Source organism: Cibotium barometz, chromosome 42 (assembly GCF_041138505.1).
Source record: "Cibotium barometz isolate CiBa-2024 chromosome 42, ASM4113850v1, whole genome shotgun sequence".
Taxonomy (NCBI): domain Eukaryota; kingdom Viridiplantae; phylum Streptophyta; class Polypodiopsida; order Cyatheales; family Cibotiaceae; genus Cibotium; species Cibotium barometz.
Window position 1 is genome coordinate 5,052,289 of NC_141087.1, and position 6,678 is coordinate 5,058,966.

General features: G+C 36.8%; 1 pseudogene; it reads right to left on the minus strand.

The window, feature by feature from the left end:
* Nucleotides 1–3,971: 3,971 nt before the first annotated feature.
* On the minus strand, nucleotides 3,972–5,212 carry LOC147614097 (cationic peroxidase 1-like; annotated as a pseudogene).
* Nucleotides 5,213–6,678: the final 1,466 nt, after the last annotated feature.

Below are 6,678 nucleotides of genomic sequence, written 5' to 3' on the forward strand. Positions count from 1 at the left end.
CTTGAAGACAACCAATATTAATGGATTTAATATCATAATAAGATGTATTTAGCAATTTATCTAGTGCCTTATAGATATAATAAATGTGAAACAATATTAAACAACCATGTTTTGATTCTCTAACTCTACATAAAAGTGTTTCACAACCAGTTGTAAACCAGTGTCCAGGACATGAATTTTCAGTCCACCTTATCATGCTTTCACTCCTATACTCTGCCAGCCTTGCATGCACAGTAGTGCTCAGCTCTGGTAGTCAGACAACACTGATGTGGGCCAACAATCTGCCACTTTTTAGTATATTGATACTCCAATTATCCAATTTAATATTAATTTGGCCCAATTTTGCTAATGCTATACTAATGACATTGATTAGTGCTTAATCATAATGATTAACACAGATGATCATTGGAGGCTTCAATTGAGCTTGAGGAAGTTAAATTTGATGGGCCTTTTTGCTTTAGCTTCTTTCCCTTGATGAGGGGAACTTGCATGAGCAAAATATCCAGCTCAAATTGAGCCAAAAAATGCAGATCTATGCTTAACTGGTGAGTTTCTTCGTGTAGTTAATGAAAGGCATTGAAATTCAAGTTGTGAGAAGTCCTTGTAGTATTGCTAAAAACATACCTACAAATGCTTGACCCAATTTGAAGCAAAGATGGTGAATGGAGTGATTAACCAGTCTACATAAATTTTTTTAAATCCGGGTTGAAATTCGATGTTGCCTTTAATTTCAAGGGTCGAAATTTGCACATTTTAGTTATAAGTCCTAGCATTTGTATGATTTCTAGTGATTTCAAGTCGGTCTAGTTTTTCAGAAATTTTTGGATTATGGTCCAATTAAGGTTCCTATGGGCCAATAAGATCAAACCATGTGTGGGGAGGAGATAAATCTAATTTGTAAAAGAAAAATACCCAAAAATGAGTAAATGTCTACATAAGATGAAGAGTTGACTATGTACAAGGTTTATTAGTAAAAAACTATGAGTATTACTAAAAAAATGAGATATTTTAGGTATAATGATTCCATTTTGACACGTGTAAGGAAGGGGAGTCCCTTCAAGGAGGCGCCTACTTCACATGCTTGAATGAGTTTTTAACTTAAAACAAATGTGATATTTTTATCTCTCCTCTCTCTTGGATCAAACCGAATCAAAAAGGAACCATACTAGGTCCAAATCTGGTCCAAATTCAACCAAACTAAAATCTAGAAAATCCTAGAAATCAGTTGGTCTTGGTTAGAGCCTCCCTCTCCTATAAATAGAACATGAGCCTTTGTAAAAAAAATAGGAGAATTTTACTATACTAGAATTATGCTAAAATAATGATAATTTTTACTATTCTCTAAAATTCTCTCCAAATTGAAGAAATTGGAGCTTCCCTCTTTCTTCAATATCCATTGGTGGCTCCATCAGCATACCAAACCAATTGATTGGTTGGAGGCCTCTACCGTGATCAAAGAATCAAGCAATTTGTAAGGTAAAGTGTGAATTTTGATCTTTTTTCATAAATTCTCAATGTTTCTCTCTTCTCAATCCCTCTCAAGCTTGAGAAGCTTAATTAGAATGGTTTTTGAATGCTATTGAAGTTAATTGATGAATGGTAGTGAAGAATTACATAAATTTTTATTTATGCTTAATTTGAATGGTTTTTATGTAATTTCTCTCTCTCACTCAAAGAATGGTCATTCTCATGACCTATTCTCAATCCGAATGAAGCTGCTTATAAAGCTTTTCTTTAATCCAAGATTAATCTATGCTTGTTTAATTGGAGGCCAAATTACTGGCTTTTTTTAATGCTTTTAGTTTATGTATTTAATGAATATTGATGATTCAATCCATTATGGGTTAATGATTCAATTAGGGATCATTCTAATCATTCCCTTAATGTTAAGCTTTATTCTTTAAAATAATTGAGATTTATCAGTCATAGCAGGCAGAGTTATGGTAAAATTTCTATAAAAAATACACATAAAACAATTTCATTCAAAACAATTTCATTCAAAGCATGAAAAGAGGACTTCCTACCATCTTCTAGGAATTATCATCCTAGATTAATTGAAAGAATTTCATTGTAATCATGTGGAGAACTTGATTTTTTATGTTATGCATAATTGATGAATTAAGAAAAAGAGGATTTTTAGTAATTAAATTTTATGTTAAAGGGTTATTTTCATTCTAGGCATAGAAAAATGTATACCAAAAATATTTTATTATAAAAGTGTGATTTTCATCATAATTGATTTTTATGCATAAGTAGATGCATAAAAGAATTTTTTTTAATATTAAAAGTGTGTTTTTCATCATAATTGATTTTTATGCATAAGTAGATGCATAAAAGAAAATTTTTATTATAAAAGTGTGACTTTCATCAAAATTTTGATTTTATGCATAATAGAAAGATGCATAAAGAATTTTATTTTAATTCAAAAGAGATATTCTTATCAATTTTGATTTTATGCATAGAAAGATGCATAAAGAATTTTATTTTTAATTCAAAAGAGATATTCTTATCAATTATGCATAGATAGATGCATAAAAGATTTATTTTTATTTTAAAAGTGTTAATTTCATTAAGATGGAAATTTATGCATAGAAAGATGTATAAAAGATTTATTTTTATTTAGAAAGTATTATTCTCATTAAAATGGTTATAAAAGTGTTATTCCTACTAAAGTTATCTTTATGCCTAATAGGATGTGATAAGATGTGTAAGAGATGTGATAGGATGTGATAAGATGCGTATGGGAAGTGATAGGATGTGATAAGATGCATATGAGATGTGCTAGGATGTGATAAGATGTGTATGGGAAGTGATAGGATGTGATAAGATGCGTATGGGAAGTGACTACTTATATTTTATGTAAGAGTTTCACTCATATTTTACGTAAGGGCTTCACTTATATTTTTTGTAAGAATTTCACTCATATTTTATGTAAGGGCTTCACTCATATTTTTTGTCTTGAATTTCACTCATGTTTTTTGTAAGACCACGATGTAAATATATTTGCATATATGTTGTTGATAAATTTGGTAATGTTTGCACATTCATTGTCCTTTCTATTAACTTAAAAAGCTAATGTATCTATTTTCTCAATACGTGGTTAGGTACTGTGGGTAGTATGGGATAGGTTGGGGAAAACTATTGCCCCAACCTATTAAGCTAATTAATGTGTCTATTTTCTAAGTGCCTAGCTATGTACTATGGGTAGTTGGGAAAAACTATTACCCCAACTTATCTCATTCTGCCGAAAAGCTTTTCCCTAGTGTTGGTATAGCCCCTCAAAATAAGCATAATCAGTGTTAGTATAACCCCTCAAAATAAGTAAGCATAACGAGTGTCTGTATGCACATCGGTTTATGCATCGGTATATATAACCAATGTCGGTATATATGAGTTGGTATATGCATCAGTCACACCGACAACTATATTTTTTCCTAGAATGTCAATATACACATTGGAATGCATATACTAACGGTTCATTATCAACGTTTATACTGAGGTGGTCACACCAATGTTGGAGCTAGTTCGGACAAAAAAATTGTAAGTATAGACCATTGGTAGAAGCATTGAATTGGGTGGATCTCGTAGTGCTTGTTGATAAAAGAGACATTATGCTAACAAATGATCATCACATGTGCAATATTTGTTCAACTAGAAATGAAGGCTTGCAAAATTCCCACTCCGACCAAGGAATTGGTGGGAAATAAGACCTCAAAATGAAAATTTTCCAACTGTAAGCACAAAGTCTTGCTTATATATTAAGGCGCTACTTTTATCTACACATATATAAGATAATCATCTAGGATTCTTAGTAAAAAATTGATAATTTTTGTGACTCACTTGGAGCATCAACACATGCTCCATGCTAGTGATGTACCTTAAAGTGAAGCGAAAGATATGTTAAATAAAATTTGAAAAGCAGCGTAAAACTCTTGATTCTAAAGGGGCTCAACAGATGGTGAAAACCTCACGCGACTTCAGTTTACAACACGGCAATTCGTGCGTATCTGACCAGCGATACCGGTGAGGGGGTTCAGGTTGCCCATGGCGATCATGGAAGTGGGGAAGTTGGTGAGAAAAGATCGAGCGCTTTGGCTATAGTTTTGAACGATGGCGATGGTAGAGCTACCGGAAGTGGAATAAAGCTCCTGGTCGGAGCCAAGCAGCCCTTTGTTGTTTACAAGATTGGTGTAGTAGCAGTTGTCGAAGCGAGTGGGAGTGTTGACATCCAAAGGTGAGAGGTTATCGTCGCTTCAGTTGGAAGGGCACACACCTTGCAGTTGTGCGAGATACGTTGTGTCCAAGGTAGAGTCAGGTTCCCCATCACCAGTCTCGTCATATAGCCGTTGCCTGAAGTTGACGCAGCGGGCTTGACCTATTGTGTGAGCACCTGCAGTAAATGCGGTTGATTAAGAGCGTTACGTTATACTCTAATCTGCGTTATAAGTTTTGTTATTAAAGTTGTCATTATATTTGCTGTTGATGATTAGCTACGACAGAGGTCATCACCTGAGAGGGTTACGAGGTCTTGGACGGAGAGACCCTGGGCTTGGAATTTGGCGATGAGAGAACTCAAGTCCTCTGTTGGGCCCGGAAGGTTGTTGGCTTCGGAGTAGCTCGCTGTGGTAGAGTCTCTTCTGCCCAACAGCACGCTCCAGCTAGGGCCTCCACTCTACCAAAAGAGGACGACGTTGATGCATCAATATTGGTTGATGATATGGTTGGGATCAGGACTTATTTATCTAAGTGTATAAGCTCACATTCAGCAAGTATGATTAACAGCTAAATTACCAGCACTACCCCATCACGGGCTGCCAAAGCCAGGATATCGGCGCATGAAACCACTCCAGGGCATGAGGACTCCACGTTGGCCTTGATGGTGTCTACCACGTCAAAACCTCGGAGGGAGTTGTTGTTGGGGAAGGCAGTCTTCTCTCCTTGGAAGGTGGAAGTATCGTCCAATAGAACGGAGCCATCGCAGCCCTACAATAGACACGACACAATGAGTTGCCTACACCAGCGAATTAAAACCTAATTAGCATCTTACGTGGCGCATGCATGCTCTCGGACCTGAACAAAACAGTCGTGGAAAAACAGTCGTAGTATCGAAGCCGCCATCCTGGTTTCCTGCTGGACGGCACTCTTCATGCTGCTGCGCACAATCGACTGCACATTCGGGCACAAGCTGTTGTAGAAGTCGGACGTGAGTTGCCCATGAGTACACACAATCAAGCCATAAACACAAAAGATTGCTATGAAACGCAGGATTGAGCAAGCCGACGAATGCGTCATTTGGATGTCCGTCATTGCAGCTTTAGAACAGCAACACAATCACAGGCGTGGACTTAATTTCAGAGCTAGTGAAGGTGGAGTCGAAGTGATTAAGAGTGGTTAGATCTGCAGGAATGGATCGCTTATTATAAGGGCGAGCAGGGATTGACTCCAAGAGCTAAACCCAGCTGCAGCTGACTTTGGGAGAGAATTAGTGGAAAAGAGGACCCACTTCAACTAACTCAACTGAAGCTGGAGTTAAAAACATGTCGATGCGCTGTGACATGGAGATTGAAAGGTCGGCGGTGTGCGCACAATTGTTTACCAGTGATGGCAACTTACCCTGCTGCTGCAGGTAAACCTATTGATGCTATGCGACCACCTTGAGAACACTACGTATTAAGCTTGTCAAGAAGATCATCTACCCTAGGAATAGGATATCTGTTCTTGACAGTAATCTTATTCAATGCACGATAGTCTACACACATTCGGAAAGTTCCATTCTTCTTCTTAACAAGAAGGACTGGAGCTCCAAAAGGTGAACTACTAGGTCGAATAAGGCCTCTCTCTAGCAAGTCTTCGATTTGGTTTTGGATTTCTTTTTGCTCTAAGTTGTTGACTCTATAGGGAGCTCTCGGGGGGTGCACTATATGGAAGCCCCTCCTACGAAGTGCGTTCAAGGGGTATTTAAAAAACCCCTTATCTGTGAATTTTGAGCTGATAAAACTACCCCTTTTTCTTTATAGACTTACGGATTTTTTTTCAAAGTACAATTAAAATACCCCTCTATTTTGGCATGTATTACTATTATTATACTAGTATCATGCAGCGCGCCCGCAGTCGCCCCGCGCACTGTGTGTTCTCATCATCGTCGAAGTGCATGACAACTCAAAATGATGGAAGATGAGAGTAAGTGGCATCCGCATCATTGCATCCACGAATTTTGGAATGTCCGTCGTTCTTTATTCTTGTTAAAAGAGCAGTTGACCGAGTCCGGATTTCGGAAACGTTTTTCACATTTCAAGTTAAAGTATCACGAATCTGAATCCTGATTGACAATTATAAGTCAACCACACTTGCATTTATTCACATTGACTATTTCAAGTAGGCCTTGCCTTCAGACCACTGCTCCAAAAAAATGTTTTTTCAACCCTTAAAATTAAAAGGAATGTTAACCCCACGATTGGCTTAGGCTAAGGTCCTTTATACCCATTTCCAATTAATTCCAATTGCACATTGGAAAGTTCTTTTTGAATTTTTGTTTCAGGGGAATTCATTTTAGACACTAGGAGGATTTTTATATCCAAAAATATCTCAATTTTGGACTACCTCTCTCTAGATATTTTCTCTCTCTAGGTCAAAACAGGGTAAAATAGAATCTTTCTTTTATTTCAGAGAGGAAAATAA